A 23402-nucleotide genomic window follows, 5' to 3' on the forward strand; every position below is an offset into this window, starting at 1 on the left:
TAATAGCATCATGGGTTTCGATTTTATACAGTCTTCTGCCAAAAATGGCATATTCACTTCATTATGACTATAGATTAATTATTGACTATAGACTATATAATTAAATAGTGTTTCTTATGGTTTACTATTTTAAAAATAAATAAAAAAATATTAAAATTAAAACAAAAAATACCGTAGCTTCTGGTTACAATATTGTGATACCCATAACTTTTTACTGTTTTCATCTACAGGACTGTGTTAGGGTTTGTCTTCTGCAAGGTGTGCTTTTTTTATTTATTTATTTATTTTTATTGACACCATTTTGATCACTTTTATTTTACAATGTTCTCTGTACAAGTTAAAGAAAATATTTTATTATATCGGACTCTTTTTTTTTTTATGAACTGGTGCCAGAAAGTTACACAATTTGTAAATTACTTCTATTAAAAAATCTTGATGCTTCCAGTACTTATTAGCGGCTGTAAACTACAGAGGAAATTATTTTCTTTTTGGATTTCTTTTCTGTTAAAATGTTTGTCTGGCAGACTAGTCTTGGAAAAATATTAATGGCGGACTAGGCAGCAGAGAGAGGAAAAGAAGTGAATAACTCAGATCAGAGAAGACATTAACTGTGGGTCAGGGGGCCTGGGGAGATAGGGAAAGGAGAAGGGGCCTGGGGAGATAGGGAGAGGAGAAGGGGCCAGGGGAGATAGGGAGAGGAGAAGGGGCCTGGGGAGATAGGGAGAGGAGAAGGGGCCTGGGCAGATAGGGAGAGGAGAAGGGGCCTGGGGAGATAGGGAGAGGAGAAGGGGCCTGGGCAGATAGGGAGAGGAGAAGGGGCCTGGGCAGATAGGGAGAGGAGAAGGGGCCTGGGCAGATAGGGAGAGGAGAAGGGGCCTGGGGAGATAGGGAGAGGAGAAGGGGCCTGGGCAGATAGGGAGAGGAGAAGGGGCCTGGGCAGATAGGGAGAGGAGAAGGGGCCTGGGCATATAGGGAGAGGAGAAGGGGCCTGGGCAGATAGGGAGAGGAGAGGGGGCCTGGGGAGATGGGGAGAGGAGAAGGGGCCTGGGCAGATAGGGAGAGGAGAAGGGGCCTGGGCAGATAGGGAGAGGAGAAGGGGCCTGGGCAGATAGGGAGAGGAGAAGGGGCCTGGGCAGATAGGGAGAGGAGAAGGGGCCTGGGCAGATAGGGAGAGGAGAAGGGGCCTGGGCAGATAGGGAGAGGAGAAGGGGCCTGGGCAGATAGGGAGAGGAGAAAGTTCCTGGGGTGATAGGGAGAGGAGAGGGGGCCTGGAGAGTGGATATGGAGTAAAGAGAAGCATATAAATGAGAAATAACAGCAACTATCTAAATTACAAATATGTCCCTAATATGGAGGTGGGGGAGAGTACAATTTTTGTAAATGGGCTGTCAAGGGGTACTAAAACGTTGGAAACCGCTGCAATAGAGCCTTGGAGGACGATTATTTGGGGGGGGGGGGCGATAAAGCCCCTTTGTAAGATAAGGAGACATTATTATTATAGGTTGCACATGGGAATTATGGGGCCTATTACAAATGTTTCATTGGATCCCAGGAGCTTTGAGTTGAGTTTCTTGCTCAGCATATAATAACGTACTGTTATACATGGGACTCTCTTGATATAAGGATCTATCTGGCATAGCATTAGCATATCTTTTACTTATGAAAGAAAATAAATATTCCAACCTTCATTCAGGGAGGTAACAAGACTTGGTCTTCCATGTATTATACAGTAACCCTGGAGGACGTGTAGAAAAGGAAACCTCTTGTGTTCTAATAATGGAATCCAGAAGGCTGGAACAGATTTTGAGCCCAATGGCAAGAAGAAAAAATGAATTACAAATAGCAGCTGGCTATAAAAAATGGTAATTCCAATTATTGTTCCTATAGCATATGTCTTGTTGAATTGCACCAATCATTTGGTCTTGGTTCTGAGAGAAAGGGAAAAAGGAGAATGCATTGTGGTTTGCTGAAATATAATTTTAAGTGCATTTATATTTTGTGACTCACCGGGAAGATTGGAAATGTGAACTCTGTCAGATTCAATTGAAAGTAGCTCCGTGTTCTTTGTCTTAACACAAACAATGTGATTTTTTTTTGGCACAGTACATTACCGCCCATTGTCTCTTTTTTTGCCTAGGGTTGTGGGGGTATCAGGAGACTGAAAACAGCTTGGATTGTGACTATTATACTGTACCTACTGAGACGTAGTACTTCAATATAATGATGGGTTTACATTCCCGCCATACCTTTGCCATCGTCTTAAAGGGGTACTCCGCTGCTCAACGTTTGGAACAAACTGTTCCAAACGCTGGGGCCAGAACCGGGAGCTTGTGATGACATAGCCCCACCCCCTCATGATGTCACGCCCCACCCCCTCACTACAAGTCTATGGGTGGGGGCGTGACGGTTGTCACGCCCCCACCCATCATTATATTGAAGGACTACGTCTCAGTAGGTTCAGTATAATAGCCACAATCCAAGCTGTCTTCAGTCTCCTGACACTCTCCTGGAGCCGGCGCCAGGAGCTCGTGACTACATATCCCCGCCCCCTCATGATGTCATGCCCCGCCCCCTCAATGCAAGTCTATGGGTCACGCCCCCTCCCATAGACTTGCATTGTTCCAGATGCTGAGCAGCGGAGTACCCCTTTAACTTGTCACATTACAGAGGTTGCCATATTGTGCCTTGAACTAATGTTCAGGAAAATCTGTTCGGTTGCAGTCCAGTCACTTTATCCTTTTCGGAAATGGTGAGTTAATAGAACGGAGTCCTATTTTCTGGATCGTATCTATAGAGAGAGTGGTTACAAAGAGCATTTCTCTCTCTCTCTCTGTAGGACCTGTCCTGTATTACAAAGACAACCCACTGATTTAAAGGAGTACTCCACCCCTAGACATCTTATCCACTAGCCAAAGGATAGGGCACAGGATGTTTGATCGTGGGGGTCGCGGGGCATGCGATCTCCATGCAGCACCTGGCATTCTAAACAGTATGTTCAGAAAGCTGGCTTCCCGTGGCGGGAGATGTGACGTCTCACAACGCCTCCTAGTGATGTCACATCACACCCCCTCCATTCATGTCTTTGGATAGGGGATAAGATGTCTAGGGACAGAGTACCCCTTTAAATGTAAACTATGTAATACCTAATTTCCCCAGTGGTAGCGCTGGAGGGAAATCAAACACTTTCTGCCTGGTTTCCCTACAGCCCAAAGAGTGACATAAAAATAAGCACTTTTTAGCAGCTGTATACTACAGAGGAAATTCTTTTGGAAATGTTTTTTTGTGTTGTTCACAGTGCTCTCTGCTGACACCTGATGTCCGTATCAGGAACTGTCCAGAGCAAGAGAAAATCCCCATTGCAAACCTATGCTGCTCTGGATAGTTCCTTATAAGGACAGAGGTGTCAGCAGAGAGCACTGTGGACAACACAAAAAAGAAATTCAAAAAAGAAAAAGTAAAGAATTTCCTCTGTAGCATACAGCTGCTAAAAAAAGTACTGGAAGGGTAAAGATTTTTTAATAGAAGTCATTTACAAACCTGCTTAACTTTTTGGCACCAGTTGATTTAAAAAAAAAAAAAAAATGTTTTCCACCGGAGTACCCCTTTAACACACATTCCGCTGTTCACCTGTTGCACTGCCATCGGTCTTCGATTCACCGGTCCCGGTCTCCTTCCTACTTCCGTGCGCAGGGATCATCACACTGCAGTCAGCGTATCACCGGCCGCAGCAATGTCCCGCCTCGGCCGGTGATAGGCTGAGCGCACTGTCGTGTAAGGAGAGTTGGCCCCGCCTTCTCCCTGCTGCTTAGTCTCCTTACATGACACTGCGCTCAGCCTTTCACCAGCCGAGGCGGGACATTGTGCGCACGGAAGTAGGAAGGGACTGGAGGACCAAAGACAACAGGGGAACAGCAGAAGTTTTTTTTTTTTTTTGCAGCCTGGGCCCAAGAGGATCATAAAAGGTCCCACTACACTACTCCTTTAAAGGCCGTATGGGTCCCATTGACTACAATGCAGTTCCAAGCAGATTCCAATCATAGAATGAACATGTTTCTTCATTCAGGGGAATCCAGATCTGTGTTGGAACTTTGGCAAAGTATAATCCTATTGACAACATGGGGTCTGCTGCATGTTAGTTCTACTGACTTGTCTATGTTAGTAAATACTTGTATTCCCTAAGAAAGTAGAATCCTTAAACTCTTCATTATTCTGTTCCTTGGGCATTTCTCCTCAAAATGTATGAAGAAATTGAGAAATAGGTGTTATGCCCCTACATGAAGCAAAGACAGATCCCTCCAGGACAGCACAGGATAGAGCTGGCGCACAAGACTTCAAGGTAAAAGCAGATATATTTTACCCCGCATGCAACGGGTTTCGCTGGATAACCAGCTTCATCATGCATGATGAAGCTGGTTATCCAGCGAAACGCGTTGCATGCCGGGTAAAATAAATCTGCTTTCATCTTGAAGTCTTGTGCACCAGCTCTATCCTGTGCTGTCCTGGAGAGATCTGTCTTTGTAAATTACTTCTATTAAAAAATCTTAATCCTTCCAGTACTTGTTAGCTGCTATTTGCTCCACAGGAAGTTCTTTTCTTTTTTAATTTCCTTTCTGTCTGACCACAGTGCTGTCTACTGACACCTCTGTCCATTTTAGGAACTGTCCAGAGTAGGAGTAAATCCCCATAGGAAACCTATCCTGCTCTGGACAGTTCCTAAAATGGACAGAGGTGTCAGCAGAGAGCACTGTGGTCAGACAGAAAGGAAATTCAAAAAGAAAAGAACTTCCTGTGGAACATATAGCAGCTGATAAGTACTGGAAGGATTAAGATTTTTTAATAGAAGTAATTTACAAATCTGTTTACCTTTCTTGATTTAAAAGAAAAAAAATGTTTTCCAGTGGAGTACCACTTAAAATTTTACCTTTACCGCTTGCGGAAATTCAGAAGTGTGAATGGGAGTGCAGAATCCCATAGAACTCTATGGGCTTTAATTTGAGGCAGAATTCCGCAAACGGAAATTCTGCAGTGTGAATAGACCCTTACTATTACTATTAAATTGTTAATTTACTTTTTTTTTTTAAGTGACATGGTTCATTTCTCAGTAAAAATATAATCAATAATGTTCAATTAAAAAAAATTATGTAGTTATGAAACATTTTTTATTAATTGTGGAAACAAAACAAAAAAGCCACATTTCTATGTATAATTACAGTTTCTAATTAATTTAACACTTTAAAAAAAACAAAAAATGTTGTACGTAGCTAAATGGGGGAAAATTTCTGAACAGGTTTTCCCTGGTGAGAAATTTGCAGTGCCTTTTCAAATGTTTTTTGAGGAACACAGGTCAGATAATGTTGGAGACAGATGGTTACACCCCTTTTTTGGGGTATTCACAGAAATATGGAGGGTTGCTCATGTTGTATTTTTTAGGGTGGCGCACGCTGACGCATGTTTTGGCACAGACAATATCCTGTAGGGCAGGGAATAGTGCAGGCCTGAGCTCACCCAGTACCATTTTCCCTGCCTACTTGCATACAGATGGAGCTGTATGATGAATTGTTATCTTTCCTCTTCTTTCCCATACAAAATAGCAATACTATATTATTACAGAACAAATCCCAATATATCAAGGCCAATGGGCCAATATATATCTACACACCATGAATACTAGCATAACTTATACATAACATAAGCATACTGTTACTGAGCACAAGCACTATACAAAAACCAATATTACCCCATACAGGGACCATATATCAATATATTTCATAGGGACCATATATCGGTATATTTCATAGGGACCATATATCGGTATATTTCATAGGTCATAGGGACCATATATCTGTATATTTCATAGGGACCATAAATCGGTATATTTCATAGGGACCATATATCTGTATATTTCATAGTGACCATAAATCGGTATATTTCATAGGGACCATAAATCGGTATATTTCATAGGGTCCATAAATCGGTATATTTCATAAGGACCATATATCGGTATGTTTCATAGGGACCATATATCGGTATATTCCATAGGGACCATATATCGGTATATTTCATAGGGACCATATATCTGTATATTTCATAGGGACCATAAATCGGTATTTTTCATAGGGACCATATATCTGTATATTTCATAGGGACCATAAATCGGTATATTTCATAGGGACCATATATCTGTATATTTCATAGGGACCATAAATCGGTATATTTCATAGAGACCATAAATCAGTATATTTCATAGGGTCCATAAATCGGTATATTTCATGAGGACCATATATCGGTATATTTCATAGGGACCATATATCGGTATATTTCATAGGGACCATATATCGGTGTATTTCATAGGGACCATATATCTGTATATTTCATAGGGACCATAAATCGGTATATTTCATAGGGACCATATATCTGTATATTTCATAGGGACCATAAATCGGTATATTGCATAGGGACCATATATCTGTATATTTCATAGGGATCATAAATCGGTATATTTCATAGAGACCATAAATCGGTATATTTCATAGGGTCCATAAATCGGTATATTTCATGAGGACCATATATCGGTATATTTCATAGGGACCATATATCGGTATATTTCATAGGGACCATATATCGGTATATTTCATAGGGACCATATATCGGTATATTTCTAGTGTTGCTCGCGAATATTCGCAATTCGAATTTTAGCGCTATATATTCGTAATTACGAATATTAATTTTTTTTATTTATTTATTTTTTTTTCACAGTACACATAACAGTGATCATCCCTCTCTGCTTCCAGCTTATGTGGTGTAAGAAGGCTCTAATACTACTGTGTGAGACGGTGTGCGAATTTTTGCATATGCGAATTTTCACATATGCAAATTTTTGTATATGCGAATTTTCGCATATGTTAATTTTCGCACACGCGAATATTCGCATATGCGAAGATAAAACGAGAATGTTACGAATATGCGAATATTCCCGAATATGACGAATATTCGTCCATATATTCGCGAATTCGAATATGGCCTATGCCGCTCAACACTATATATTTCTTAGGGACCATATATCGGTATATTTCATAGGGACCATAAATCGGTATATTTCATAGGGACCATATATATCGGTATGTGTATTTGTAAACGCAGTGCAGTTACATTTAGTGACTCATAAGTGACACCTTCTCTTACTGAAATATTTCCCCTTTATATTTTCTTGTCCATTCAGCCCAGACCGTCATGATGTCGTCCTGACTCGATTTCTGCAGAATTTGCCGCACGGACATTTTTTGCTCCTTGCTCTTCCTCTGCACTTTCTACCAATATACACAAACTCCTCAACCATAATACATCAGGTGGTAATATATATGATATCCTCAGATGGTAATTACGCCCTCATCCACACTTTACCTCTTTCTCTGCCGTTCTCGGCCATGTGTAGGCAGTGCAATGCAGCAACATCATCGGCCACCTGCCCCCGGCTGCCCACAACATCCATAAGCTGCCAACCTCTCATATACTACAGACCTACAGTATAATAGCCTGTGGCATTCAAGAGCGTGGGGAAGGGGCAGGGAGATGGCTCTCCGCTTTGCCATTTTTATTTTCAATGACTTGGTTTTTCCAACTAAGTGATCTAGGGTGGGAAATAAGTAAATCGCTAATTAAAAGAATGAATGAATAAATTAATTAATTAAATAAATAAAAAAAAACAGAACATTAATTAAATGAATAAAGAAAATAAACGAGAAAATAAATAAACAAACAATTAACTGAACAGATAAACTAATAAATAAGTGATGATAATAATAATAACAACAATATTAAATAACTAATCTGCTCTGCCATTTTTTTTCCTCTAGGGAGGGAATAAAAAAAACAAACAGACAAACAAATAATCAAATAATAAATAAATGAAATATTAAATACATACAATAATAAATGAATATGCAATTAAATATATGAATAAATAATCAAATAAATTAATAATCTGCTCCTTCAATATATATATATATATATTTTTCAATAACTTTTTTTTTCTTTTAGCCCAGTGATCGGGGGATGGGGGGGGAATAAATAAATAAATAAATAAACTAAATAAAACCATTCAATAAATAAAATAATACATAAATAAATAAAATAAATAGACAAACAACTAAATATATCAATAAACATTTTAATTAATAAATAACCCAAATAAATAAATAAATTATAAATTAATAATCTTTTTTTAAAGATAGAGATCTAGGGGGAGAATGAACAAACAAATATATTAAAGGGGTTATCCAGGAAAAAAAATATATATTTTTTTTTATATATATGAACTGGCTCTAGAAAGTAAAACAGATATAAAAAAAATCTGAATTCTTTCAGTACTTATGAGCTGCTGAAATTGAGTTGTTCTTTTCTGTCTAAGTGCTCTCTGATGACACCCGTCATCCTGGAATACCCTTTTAATTAATTAAAGTTTTTTCCTGGAATACCCCTTTAATTAATTAATTATCAACCATTGAAAAAATAAGTAAACAAGAACAAATAAATAAATAAATAATAAATATGTTGTAAGCTCGATGCCCGTGTATCCATGCACAAATACATTTAATCCCCATAATACACAAAGCCATCGCTTCTTAACCTGTTAAGGACCCAGGGCGTACATGTACGTCCTGAGTCAGCTCCCGTTCTATAACGCGAGGCCACGGCATTGATCGCGGTGCCGCGCACTATTAACCCTTTAGATGCGACGTTCAAAGTTGAACGCCGTGTCTAAAGTTAAACTAAATCACTGCCGGTTAGCTCAGGGAGCAGTTCGGGATCGCCGGCGAAATTGCAGCGTCCCGAACTGTAGGACACGAGGAGGGTCTCTTACCTTGCCTCCTCGGTGTCCGATCGCCGAATGACTGCTCAGTGCCTGAGATCCAGGCCTGAGCAGTCAAGCAGCAGAACCATCGATCAGTGGTTTCTTATGAGAAACCAATGAACAATGTAAAAGATCAGTGTGTGCAGTGTTATAGGTCCCTATGGGATAACAATGATCAGTGTGTGCAGTGTTATAGGTCCCTATGGGAGCTATAACACTGCAAAAAAAAGTGGAAAAAAAAGTGAATAAAGATCATTTAACCCCTTCCCTAATAAAAGTTTGAATCACCCCCCTTTTCCCATAAAAAAAAAAAAACACAGTGTAAATAAATATAAAAATAAACATATGTGGTATCGCCGTGTGCGGAAATGTCCGAATTATAAAAATATATCATTAATTAAACCGCACGGTCAATGGCATACGCGCAAAAAAATTCCAAATTCCAAAATAACGCATTTTTGGTCACTTTTTTTATAATGAAAAAATGAATAAAAAGCGATCAATAAGTCCTATCAATGCAAATGGTACCGCTATAAAATTCAGATCACGGCACAAAAAATGAGCCCTCATACCGCCCCATACGCGGAAAAATAAAAAAGTTATAGAGGTCAGAAGATGACAATTTTTAACGTATAAATTTTCCTGCATGTAGTTAGGATTTTTTCCAGAAGTTCGACAAAATCAAACCTATATAAATAGGGGATCATTTTAACTGTATGGACCTACAGAATAATGATAAGGTGTCATTTTTTTCCGAAAAATGTACTGCGTAGAAACGGAAGCCCCCGAAATGTTTTCAATTTTGTCTCACAATGAATTTTTTTTCCGTTTTGCCGTAGATTTTTGGGTAAAATGACTGATGTCATTACAAAGTAGAATTGGTGGCGCAATAAATAAGCCATCATATGGATTTTTAGGTACAAAACTGAAAGGGATAGGATTTTTTAAAGGTAAGGAGGAAAAAAACAAAATGCAAAAACGGAAAAACCCTCAGTCCTTAAGGGGTTAAGTATTGTATTTTTTTTACTGTAATACTAACTATATACCTAGATACAGTTGTAGTTTGGCAACAGCTGGAGGCACACTTGTTGAAAAACACTGGCTATAATAATTGGGAATGATGCCAATGACCACCTACTTACTCAATACAAATAGTCAGCAGTACTTTGGTCACCATCCCTCCCCCATCCCCCGCCTCTCTCCTGTAACCATATTTTTCCCATTCCATTTCCACCTACCATTCTCTCGCCCACTTCGCGCATCGAGTCCGGTCCCACCATCCAAACAACCCGAGATTTATTAAATTCCCTATTTTTTTTTTACTACCTCTGAGTTTGCGAATGTTTATCATTAGATTTAATAAAAGAAGTCATTTACCTCAGAACACGGAGCATCGCCGGGGTGAGAGATGAATTGTTTCTGCCGGAGAAACCATTCATGAAATATTATTTATATTTCATAAAGCGTCGCATAAAGCCACCATCATGAATTAATAGGCCTTGAAAAATGGATTATATACCACAGATTTTCAAAACCAGTCATACATGAAATTGACACTGCTTGGACATATTCGGCTGGAGAAGGAACGGGTGTCTCCTGTGATCTCCTTCTCTGCCGTCGAATTTGTAGGTAATTTAGATACCTCAGAACCTGGAGACCTTATAGTAGCATTAAGGTTCCGTATAGAAGATAAACATATTTCTGGGGGTAAAACCTATTTTGACTGCATTAGTATTTTCAGATGGCGTCTTGGGAAATCAAAGAAGATTTGTGCCGTAAATACAATAGACCGGGTATCGGAGAAAATGAACATGACCTTCATTACATGGGAAAGTCTTGTTACGTCTCCGATGTGAAATCTAATAACAGAAATATATTTTTCAAAGCGTTTTCGTTTTTTCTCCCCCTCCCCCCGTCGGTGCTAAACAGATTAAATCAAACCCGTATTTAGCGGGAGCAAACACTGGGGTCAAGGATGTTAAATAGAGGTCGCGGAACTGTGTGACTGAGCAAATCTAAAAGAAATTACGCCGTATCATTCAGTGATTTGGAAAATGCAAGTAGATATTGTTTGTAGCGTCACTGGTAAGGAGCAATACAATCCGGCATAAATTTGAAATATTGCAGAGTGTTAGTACGTAGTAGAAATGGTACGTGATTGTGTAATCACATGGTGTCCTGCCACCCTTCATACATAGTCCCAAATGCTCTATATTTTGTATTGGTGGCAGTGAATAGGGATTGGTTGCTATGGGCAACTGGGCAACATTTCCTCTGCAAGGGTTTTCCTAAATCTCCCCCCTAGTGTGTGAAATCCAAGCGACACAACATAGAGGAAGGAATGCTCTCTGGCGCCACCTTTTGGAGGTAGGTGTCCCTACAAGTCAATGCTCAGCTTCATTAAAGGGTATCTCTGTTTTACTTCGGAATATGTTACTTTCCCTCAGACTGTCAAGACAGAATTGCTGGAAGTCTCATAGTCTTCCGTCACCAGATTGTCATAGTCTCAGGACAAGTGTCTCTTTTCCTCGATCAGATATAGACTTCTGATATATATATATATATATATATATATATATATATATATATATATATATATATCTCAATCTATCTCATATCTATCTATCTCATATCTATCTATCTCATATCTATCTATCTCATATCTATCTATCTATCTGTCTCATATCTATCTATCTATATCTCCTATCTATCTCATATCTATCTATCTCATATCTATCTATCTATCTATCTATCTATCTATCTATCTATCTATCTATCTATCTATCTCATATCTATATTTATCTATCCATCTATCTCATATCTATCTATCTATCTATCTATCTCATTTCTATATTTATCTATCTATCTCATATTTATCTATCTATCTATCTCATATCTATCTATCTAGAAATCCAAAGAAAAACAGCGCTCCTGGAGCTTCGTATGTATGGGTGCACGCAGAACCGGACCTTGGTTAGGGGTCCATAGGCTTCACAGCAAAAATACAGAAATCCGCAGCACACAAGTCCAATATGGTGAAAATAGATAAAGTTTTAATCCATAATGTGAATGTCTTACAGCGACATTTCTGCTGGCTCACCCAGCCTTTCTCAAGCTCAGAAGCTTGAGAAAGGCTGGGTGAGCCAGCAGAAATGTCGCTGTAAGACATTCACATTATGGATTAAAACTTTATCTATTTTCACCATATTGGACTTGTGTGCTGCGGATTTCTGTATTTTTGCTATCTATCTATCTATCTATCTATCTCATATCTATCAATCTCATATCTATTATCTATCTATCTATCTATCTATCTATCTCAGTCATATCTATGTCATATCTATCTATCTTGTATCTATCGATCTCATATCTATCTATCCAGATATAAATAAACAAATAAATACATAATTCAATTAATAAATGAACATGTTTGTAAAGAAAATGAATAATAAAAAAAATGAATAAAAATAATATAAACCATAAAGCACTAGTTAATTAATTAATTAAACAAATAAATAAATACTAAAAATAAAAGTAAATTAAGGAGCATGAGCAGGGATTCCTGTCATATATAGGAGTCCCTGCTCCTGTATAACACACTGAGTGATGGTACGCATTTGCTTTTTCAGATACAGTGCTGAGATGGCTACAACGTTGCCGCTTACATACGGGCTGTTTAGTGTGCAGGAAAGTGAGCAGGGACTCCTGTATATATAAATGAACAAATAGATATATAAACCATTAAATGAACTAATAAATAAATAAATAACTAAAGGAGTGTGAGCAAGGACTCCTGTCTTATATTGGAGTCCCTGCTCCTGTATAGCACACTGAGCTATGGTATACATCCAGGTAAGCAGGGAGTCCTGTGTGTGTGTGTGTGTATATATATATATATATATATATATATATATATATATATATATATAGGCTTGACAATGGCAGCGTGCGGTTGCCGAAACGTAGCACCGTTTGAAGGTTTGAAGTGAATAAAGACTTGGAATGCCATTGCTCTTTCCATTGATACACTGTGTGTATATATATATATATATATATATATATATATATATATATATATATATATACAATTAAATAAACTAATAAATAAGTATATAAAGATTAGATAAATAAATACATGTACGAAAATAATAAATTAAATAATAAATAAATAAGTAAATAAAAAAATGTATAAATGAATACATAAACCATCAATTAAATAAATAAATAAAAGAATGTGAGCTAAAGATCATAAAAAGTTCATGTTCTAACAAATCCGAACTAATCTGGAGCAAGTCCAATTCGTACCAAATCCTTTCACTCACCTCTACTCAACAGTATCTCTGCAGTTATAAAGAAGACCCCCGGCTATGTATTACCGTCAGATCCAGGTGTCTTCCCTTCCTCTTGAACACCAACAGGCCGCACTTTATTTTATATTGTCTTTGAGTGCGCCGCCACGCTTAACTTCCAGTGAACTGTGAAGATGCTGACAAACAGTCGGCTGTTGTAATCCTTTCAAATTATACAAAGAGGAGCATGTTTTACTGACAGTACATGACTTTTAATGTTTTCACTCGAGTACCCCGCTGCTTCTTACAATAGCCTTTTTAAATACCTCTTGATATTTCTCTCACCATTAATAGAGCTGAAAGACTTTGTAGTAATGAGGCACTTTGTTGTGGCGTGACGACGAGACACGTAGAGCCCAACACAAAAGCCGCGTAGAAGATTGCGGTTATAATGTGTCATTATTACTTTCTCCAAACTTATAGAAAACTTACATTGAAATTATTGGGGCACTTTTTTTATATATATACTGTGTATATATATATATATATATATATATATATATATATATAAACATTTTCCATTTGTTCTACCAATTGAATTTAGGTTAAAAAGAATGACTTTACATGTATTGTTATTCACTATTAAGCTTTTTACTAGATTTTTTTTTTTAAGTTTGAAGTCGAACAGAACGAAAAGTTCGGATCGATTAAACTTATGTAAAACTTTGCTAACTAAAGGAAATGCACAGATCATTGATATTCAGTATACAGACCCGTATATAAGGAATAGGAGCAGGCAGAAACTATTATGTTAAGCAGCGTTTTCAGAGCAGAATGTCTCCAGTTGTTGCAAAACTACAACTCCCAGCATGCCCAGACAGCCTTCGGCTGTCCGGGCATGCTGGGAGTTGTAGTTTTGCAACATTTGGAGATACTCTGCTTGGAAAACATTGATGTAAAGGGTAAGTAAACGTAAAGGGTACCTCTGATCAAAAAAACTTTTGATATATTATAGATTAATGTATGCAGAATAACTTTACAATTGCATGTTATTAAAAAATATGCTTCTTTCTATTTAATTTTCCACTTTGAAGAAATGACCACTAGGGGTCTCCCTACCAGTCCTGGCAGCAAGCATTTCAGACTCATGCTGGAGTCCTAAACACTACGAGCTGCCAGTCTGCTTTGTTCACAAAGGAGAACACTCAGAGCTGCCAGCCTGCTTTGTTCACAGCCTGTTTGGCTGTGAACAAAGCAGGCTGGCAGCTCTGAGTGTTTAGGACTCCAGCATGAGTCAGAAATGCTTGCTGAAAGGACTGATCGGGAAAAATACAATAGAAAGAAGCATATTTTTCATTAACATGCTATTGGAAAGTTATTCAACATTCATTAATCTAAAATATATCAAAAGTTTATTTGATGAGAGGTACCCTTTAAAGGAGATCTCCGTTGAAAATTAAAGGGGTATTCCGGCGAAAAAAAGTTTTTTTCACATCAACTGGCTCCAGAAAGTTTAACAGATTTGTAAATTACTTCTATTAAAAATCTTAATCCTACCAGTACTTATCAGCTGCTGAAGTTGAGTTGTTAATTTCTGTCTGAAAAACAGTGCTCTCTGCTGACACCTCTTTCTGTCTCAGGAACTGTTCAGAGCAAGAGAGGTTTGTTATGGGGATTTGCTTCTACTCTGGACAATTTATTCCCCTCCCAGTTTCCACAGCTGCTGCCAGCTTCCATTCTGCTCTCTTGATGTCCCCTTCAATCCCAACAAACCTTTTCTCAAATAAGCTGTCCCTGTAATGCAAACTGCTGGAATGAGTATTTTGTCACTGTCCCTTTAAATGATGCTTTGACAGCAGATTTACTGAGAGGTGCTGTGCTGCACTCCAATCGAAAACAAATGTTTTCAAATCAACTGGTTCCTAGACAGTTATGCAGATTTGTAAATTACTTCTATTAAAAAATCTTAACCCTTCCAGTACTTATCAGCTGCTGTATTCTTCAGAGGAAGTTGAGTGTTTTTTTCCAGTCTGACCACAGTGCTCTCTGCTGACACCTCTGTCCATGTCTGGAACTGTCCAGAGTAGGAGAAAATCCCCACAGCAAACCTCTCCTGCTCTGGACAGTTCCTGACATTGACAGGGGTGTCAGTAGAGAGCACTGTGGTCAGACTGGAAAGAACTACACAACTTACTCTGGAGCATACAGTGAAAGATACAATAAAGATACAATAGATACAGACAGGATACAGAGGTTACACAGTCCAATGATGTATACAGGTTGGCAGGGCTAGGGTAGGCAGGGTCCACACCACGGTTTTGTTTCCGTTGAACGTATACAGGTGCGGTTAGTAATCTAGTGTAGTGACCGTGTGGTTTCCTTGCCATTATATTTCAATAGTTGGGACATTTTTGCATGATGATGTCCGGCATTAAAGGGGTTATCCAGGAAAAAACTGGCTCCAGAAAGTTAAACAGATTTGTAAATTACTTCTATTAAAATAATCTTAATCCTTTCAGTACTTATGAGCTGCTGAAGTTGAGTTGTTCTTTTCTGTCTAAGTGCTCTATGATGACACCTGTCTCGAGAACTGTCCAGAGTAGAAGCAAATCCCTATACCAAACCTCTTCTTCTCTGTGCAGTTCCCGAGACAAACAGAGATGTCAGCAGAGAGCACTGTTGCCAGACAGAAATGAACAACTTAACTTCAGCAGCTGATAATTGTTGGAAGGATTAAGATTTTTTAATAGTAGTCATTTACAAATCTGTTTAACTTTCTGGAGCCAGTTGAGATATATATATATATATATATATATATATATATATATATATATATATATATATAGTTTTTTCCTGGAATACCCCTTTAACCAGGTATAAAGCACTGTACACTCCTGAGCCTGAGGCCTAGAGAATGCAGTCCTGCCCTGGATAATAGGAAAAGCTATCCCTGCAGCACTGTGTAATTATTTATTACTAGGTTATGCTGGGACTTGTAGTGGTTCAGTGTTCCGGTTTATAACTATTCGTTTATAGCGGCATTCTCCCATATAGAACAGTGAGGACATTTCACCCGTTCTCTAATAAACCCCCCTACAAAATCCCTGTATGATCCCAACCTCGGACATTGAGCCCAATCAGCTGCTGGATGCCATGATGACATCATCAGATGCAGATGTGATGTCACAATAGAACAGAACAGCAAAATCCTGCTGATCTGGAGACCGAGCTTCACACTACGGTGATTCAAAAGAGAAAGAGGATGGGTAAGTGCTATGGGGTTTTTGGGGATTCGTGCGTACCTTTTGACCCCCTCCCTTCTAATGCACAAACCCGAGGCCGGACCCTTACATTCATTCAGACCCCAAATTTAGATCAAACCCTCAGATCCCAGATTTTAACCCCTTTATTGATCCAGATCCCACATTAGACCCCCGAAATGTATTTAAATCTCCCTTAAGACACTATGGGTCCCTCCCAACTATAATATATTGGGGGAGCGGGGTGACTGATAGTTCTATAGAGCAATGGTCTGCAAACTGTTGACCTCCAAATGTTGCGAAACTACAACTCCCAGCATGCCCGGACAGCCAACGGCTGTCCGGGCATGCTGGGAGTTGTAGTTTTGCAGCAGCTATAGCGTATATACACAGATATAGAGCTGTAGGGGGAGATTTATCAAAACCTATCCAGAGGAAAAGCTGCTGAGTTGCCCATAGCAACCAATCAGATTGCTACTTTCATTTTGAAAAGGCCTCTGCAAAATGAAAGAAGCAATCTGATTGGTTGCTATGGGCAACTCAGCAACTTTTCCCTCTGGACAGGTTTTGATGAATCTCCCCCATAGAGTATTTAATGAATTTCTATATGTAACTCTATATAAAGATGGTTCTTCTCCTCCACAGAGTTAAAAACGGCTTTGTTGTTGCTGGCGGCGGGGGTGTTTTGGGCGGCTTTAATGCTGACTTTCCTATACCTGTATTTTTGCCACCGGTAAGTTCACTTTCATGATGTCCCCTTTACAATTAGATGTCAGGTGTTGCCCCTGGCAACCAATCACAGCTCAGCTTTTATATCCTAACCCTCTCTGGTAAAATGAAAGCTGAGCTGTGATTGGTTGCCATGGGCGACACCAGACAGATCAGGAATCAGTCAGATTGACACCTTAGTGACACTCATCAGACCACGCACAGCGTGATTGCGGGGGTACATGAGTCAAGATGGCGGCCAGAGGTCCCCTTACCTCCTCCGTGTAGCGCCTTCTGGATCCACTCGGCCTTTATTGTGTGACTGGGCCTAGGGGGTCAGTCTCTGTAACTGTGGAAATTCCAATATTATTAATTAATTAATATTATTAATAATATAATTCTTCTATAATATCATCCATGACAATATATTTACATTTCCCTTTTTTTTTTTTTTTTTTTTTTTTTAGAAATAACAATAAGAAGGAAATAAAGTATTCAAAATTGGAAGAGGTCGTGGTGGAGGGGAAAGGAGGTAACTATACTAATTTATACTACAACTGCCCAGAGACCCCATTTCCTAAGGGGCCTCCTGCTTAGTGATCTATGGTGGTATTGTTTGTGCTTGTGGGGGTCTGACAAGGCCTATAGACTATCACCCGAAGGTTACATAAATGACGTATTTTCAGTTGTAATGTGTATACCCCCAATCTTATAACATTTATATGAGATGAATTTTTATTTTTTTTCTCTTAGAGACCAAAAAAGGAAAAAAAGCTGATGACGTCAAGCAGATGGAGGAGGACGGCGGAGATTGAACCGATCTGCAGAGAATGTGAACAGCTGGGAGTTTGGGGAAGGGGAAAAATATAAAAGGGGAGTAAAAAAAAAAAAATATATAAAAATAATAAAAAAAATAGAAAATGATCTGAAAAAATAAAAAAAAATAAAAAAAATCTAAAAATATATGAAAAAAATAAATAAAAAAATAAGATGAGTTGTGGTAGTATGTGTGTATCTTTGTGGGTGTAGGGGCTAAGCTCCCGATAGTGGTGGTGAAGATTAAGGAGCAGAAAAGAGATCCAGTAGGGGAAGAGGAAGCTTAAAGAGGTACTCCGATCAGAAACAAAGGGGGGAGGGGGTCTCTGTTCTTCTCCAGTATAGAAGGATACATGATCAAGCTGCTATGACCCTAGATTTGAGGATGGACCAGGGCAGGGCCAGAATATATGATGGAGGATGCCCTCCACCTGACCACATCTCCAGCATCTTACTTGAGGTAACACGGCAATCGTACAGGTCCTCTATATCGGCGCAAAATAAGTTTATTTTCGGCTTCTTGATATTTGGAACTAATAGATGACTTGTGGGCCAAAGTAAGTTTCCTCCCCCTTTGCACCAATGATAGTGAGAGATTAAGGTCTGTTTCCCATTTTGCCCAGAAGGGTGAAGTTGGTAAGTCAGGTGGGTACTGGATCATAGTGTATATTGTCGGCAACATATGACCAAGCTGACAGCTCCTGAGACATAGTTCTTCAAAGGGGTTTTCTCATGGGTCAATTGGTTGTAGGGGGGGGGGGAGATGTTCTCAAAAAATGTCTCCTGTGGGTCACTCTCCAATGGTTGTAGTTCAGGGATCTTAGAGATTTGTCTTCTGGATAGCCAGACTGAACCCATCTGCATATGACAACTCCGAAAACGATTCCCCGCTCTCAAGGACCTAAACTTTGGATCCTATAAGCTTGGTGGAAATGAAGGGTTCCCTAAAATCTGTATAAATGAGGAAGTGGTAGAAAAGAAGAGTGAGGGGCTCACCGGGGTAGAGCACTGCAAAATTGTAGGACCCAGAGAGGGATGGGAATGTAAAGAAGGCGCCTGAGGGTGGTCTAGTCAAGGGACAAAGGGCAGGGGGATGTAGGTGAGTGACTGCTCGATCATAACCCAGCACTTTAGAGCACCATGGTGACACCAATCAACTAATAGACTACTTACCAATGAACTACATATCTTGGACTATATTTCTACAAAGAGGTCCATTTACCTACGTACCTACTTGAGATAGATTTCCTACAAGAACTCGATATGCCCAAAGTCATGCAAATTTGTATATGGGGCTCTTCGAGTCTCAATACATCACGTAGTCATGCTGGTCTGGCGATATTTTAATTTATCAGAGATTTATTGATGATTTATTTTTTATTTGAACAGGCACTAGGGAAGCGGCCCTTGATTTTATTGCAAACCTTAACCCATTCTTGGGGTCTCACTTTCTCACCTAATATTTCTGATTCTCACGTGGTATTTCTGGATTTGGAAATTTATAGGAACTCTGAGGGTGTTAAGACTCATACGCATTTTCAAAAAGTAGATGTAAATAGTCTACTTAATGCTAGTAGTTGTCATTACCGTAAGTGTATATATAATATCCCTTATGGTCAATACCGTAGGGTTCGAAAAATTGTACATCTAATGTGAATTTCTATAAACAATCTAACATTTTACAGGAACAGTGTAATTGAGTCAAACCACGAGAATCTAATTGTTTCAAAGAGGAGACTAATTTAATAAATAAATTACGTTTTCATTTTACTACTAATTTCAATTCTAGCAGCTCCAAAATTAAAAGAATTATTAACAAACATTGGGCAGTATTGAAATTAGACCCCATCTTGAAAAAGCAAAGTCCTTCTAAGGCTGGTATCATTTTAGACGTGCAAGGAATCTTAGAAGTATTCTTGCTCTAAGCAGATTACGTACCGAATTGAAGAATAGAAAGGTGCGTACTGCTGGAGCAAGTTCATGTGATCCACAACTGGTTACTTCCTGTGCAACTCGATCAAGTGGTTGGGACTTTTGAGAGGTTGGGACTTTCTCTTGAATCCTTATCTACGTGAGTACCAAATTGATTTCAAACTCTTATTAGTAGAAAATCATTTTGGATATATATGTTTAAAACTTTATTCCCAGAGGGACTTAAAGAGGTACTCAGCCCCTAGACATCTTATCCCCTATCTAAAGCATAGGGAATGAGATGTCTGATCACGGGAGTCCCACCGCTGGGGACCCCGCAATCTCTCCTTCATCATCCACTTGTCATCAGCTGCATGGAGCGAAGATCGCTCCATGCCTGATGACTCATGATACAGGAGCCACAACCGTGATGTCACGATACTCCGGCCCTTGTATCGTGAGACGTCGTGAGTCATCATCCATGCAGCTGATAACAAGTGAGTGCTGCAGGAGAGATTGCAGGGGTGCCCAGCGGCCAGACCCCGTGATCAGACATTTTATCCCCTATCCTTTGGATAGGGGATAAGATGTCTAGGGGCGGAGTACCCTTTTAATGAAGTTATTGAGTGCACTACTTCTTACGGGACTTACTCGTTACATACTTTGCTCCAGAGAGGCTTTTGCTGTTAATGATATCTTAATGGCAGTTGTCATCTGATTTTATTTATATTTGTTTTCATATTGAACTTTTCATTTGGGGTCTCATCATCATCATTATTACTATTATTATTATTATTATTATTATTATTATTATTATTATATGTATTATTTTTATTATTATTACTAGTAGCTAGCTACTGAGGAAGGGGTCAAATACTTTCTATATAGTACCCCGAAACGCATTTAGCCTAGCCTGCATACAGTGTGACCATTTTATGGACTTCCATCATCTACTTATGGACTAAATCATCATTTTTGCATCTATTCATTTGCTGTGAATAGGCCAGTTGCTATGTGGTTTCACCTATCATCCTTGGGATCTACTCGCTGTTCCATACTTTGCTGTCGCTGCTGACCCTGTGTTCCACCTGGATCATCCACTACCTGTGTTTTCCGCTGTCGTCAGACGCCATCTACACGAGGAAATCCAGCGAACACCACCTTCACTGACTTCTCTGGATATCCGCAACATCGCACGGCAAACACCGGGTTCAGTGCGGTCTGAACTAGCCGTGCCGGCGCATGCAAGCGCCTACAGGGCAGCGCAACCCAGCGAGACACACAAGGACAATCCACCATCTGGTAATATAATTCTGTTTCACTTTACAGCATTCAATTGATACATATCGGATAATACTTCTGGACATACTTCACATATACTTGTCTATACCATTATTTCAGACCTTTTTCTATCTTATACCGGAGTATCAGTCAGATAAAATTGCTGGATTAACAGTCACACTGCTGATTTAACATTATATCAATTTTATAATTTGTTATCATTTTAACCATGTCTCATGTTCTATATGTGTAATCCCCCCCCCCCCCCCACAAGGGCCCTGTGAGGGGATTTTTTTCCATTTATTGCATTTAATGTTTATGATTTGTTTTAATTAAATCTCTATAATATTCATATTTGAAGCACAGTCTCAGCCATTTTTTTCTAATATTATATAATTTGATTATTACTGTCCTTGAGGTGTAGGCTCTTTTCTCTGTTTTTCAATTATTGTTAATATATACCTGGGTACATGAGTATTTGCCTACTATACCTCAGCCAGTATATAATTGTGAGCTGCACCAATCTCTATTCTTCTAGTAACCCAATCTCCTGTCATACCTGGACAGAGATAGAGTGCAGCCTTGAACTCACCCACTCCCTCTGCCCCTGCCTACTTACGTACCCACCCAAGGAAGTGGATCCACAACCACGGTGCCGGTCCCTTCCCATATAAGTGATGGGTGTCAGTAGTCAAAATAATAAAGTACAAAAAACTGACAAAAGGTCGGGAACAGCTGGAGGCACACAAACTAACAGAAATAAACCTAAACACGCACGCATACAAATACGCAGTCAACGAGCCAAGTCCAAGCCAGAAGGGAATGAAGTACAATTACAGTGTAGTCAAAAGCCGAGCCAAAAGTCAAAAAACCAAAATAAACAATATGAGCACAGAGGTTGCTAGGTCAGTTACAAGAACTTTCACAGGCAAGGAATGACTGGGAAAAACATCCTCTATATATGCCTGTGCAACTAACAGAAGGATTCTAATTGGCTGCAAACTGAACCACACCCAAAGCACAGAGGCATTGTCCCAGCAACTAAGGAAAACAAAAACTTTTAGGGCAGATTAACCCTATGGGTTCTGACAGTATCCCCTCTGTTAGGAGGGGACACTGGACCCTTAAATATGGGTCCGGGTTTGTCCGGATGAGAGGTATGGAATCTTTTAACCAAAGTGGGAGCATGAATGGAATACGCTGGAATTGATGACCTCTCCTCCGGACTGTACCCCTTCCAATGCACCAAATATTGGATAGAGTTTTGCACCCTACTTCTATCCAATATCTTGGAAATTTCATCATCACTCTATAATGGAGAAGGAGGATCAGAAACGAAAGGGAGTTTGAAAAGTAACATGTCATTTGAGTAAAGAACGATGAAACGCATTATGGATCTTAAAAGAACTTGGTCATTTCAACATATAACAGACCAGATTGATGACTTCAAATACCTCATAATTCCCAATAAAACGTGAAACCAATTTACAGGATGGAACTTTAAGATGTAAATTCTTTGTAGAAAGCCACACTTTGTCACCTACTTTAAATACAGTGCCACAAGTGCGTCTCTTGTTGGCAAATTTACTTTGAGACTCTTGGGCTTTCCTCAGTTTCTCCTGAACCTGGGCACAAACTGTGCACAGTTTATTCATAGTCATTTCAACCTCAGGGATATCAATAATAGCATCAGTACATGAAGAGAATCGTGGATGAAAACCATATACACAGAAGAATGGTTACATGACGATAGAGGAATTCTCTCGAGGCAAACTCAAAGCAAACTCACCAAGAGACAAAAAAGAAACCCATTAATCCTGTGTATCTGCTAAATAACATCTAAGGTACTGTTCAACATTCTGATTCATTCTTTTTGTCTGACCATTAAATTGTGGATGAAAAGCAGAAGAAAAGGACATATCAACTCCCAATTGTTTACAGAAAGCTTGCCAAAATCTTGAGACAAATTGTACACCCCGATCCAATATTCTCTGGTACCCCTTGGTACCTAACCACATGTCCTAAAAAACAAATTGGTAAGAGTTTTGGCTGAAGGGCCACAGCTGTGACCACAGCTGTGGATGACATGCCCCTCCATGTATCTCTATGGGAGAGCCTGAGATACACGAATGCTGTATCTCTGGCTCTCCTTCCTGCCATGGTCAACAGTAATCTGTGCATGGAGAGGAGATTGCTCCATGCATGGAAAAAGCCTGGGTGCCGGGCAGGAGATCACAGTGGGGTCTCAGCGGTCGGACCCCCCCACAATCAGACACATCCCATATC

General features: G+C 39.3%; 2 long non-coding RNA genes across 6 annotated transcripts in view; one reads left to right on the forward strand and one right to left on the reverse strand.

Annotated features, from left to right (window-relative positions):
* LOC130295519 (uncharacterized) overlaps window positions 1-18055 on the forward strand; it is a 52117-nt gene extending 34062 nt beyond the window's left edge. For 2 of the 5 annotated variants that reach the window (XR_008848868.1, XR_008848870.1), the window contains 3 exons: window positions 17046-17133; window positions 17576-17640; window positions 17862-18055. This is a non-coding gene — a long non-coding RNA (uncharacterized LOC130295519). Of the gene's footprint in view, window positions 1-1838; window positions 1863-16194; window positions 16407-16898; window positions 16965-17045; window positions 17134-17575; window positions 17641-17861 lie in introns of those variants that run through there. The other 3 variants (XR_008848866.1, XR_008848869.1, XR_008848867.1) reach the window with 3 other exon arrangements.
* LOC130295520 (uncharacterized) lies at window positions 6222-14943 on the reverse strand. The gene is made up of 3 exons (XR_008848871.1): window positions 14698-14943; window positions 13174-13363; window positions 6222-7627 (listed from the first exon to the last, which is right to left on the reverse strand). It is a non-coding gene; the product is annotated as an uncharacterized LOC130295520 (long non-coding RNA).
* Window positions 18056-23402: the final 5347 nt, after the last annotated feature.

The sequence above is a fragment of the Hyla sarda genome, chromosome 11 (genome assembly GCF_029499605.1).
Source record: "Hyla sarda isolate aHylSar1 chromosome 11, aHylSar1.hap1, whole genome shotgun sequence".
NCBI lineage: Eukaryota > Metazoa > Chordata > Amphibia > Anura > Hylidae > Hyla > Hyla sarda.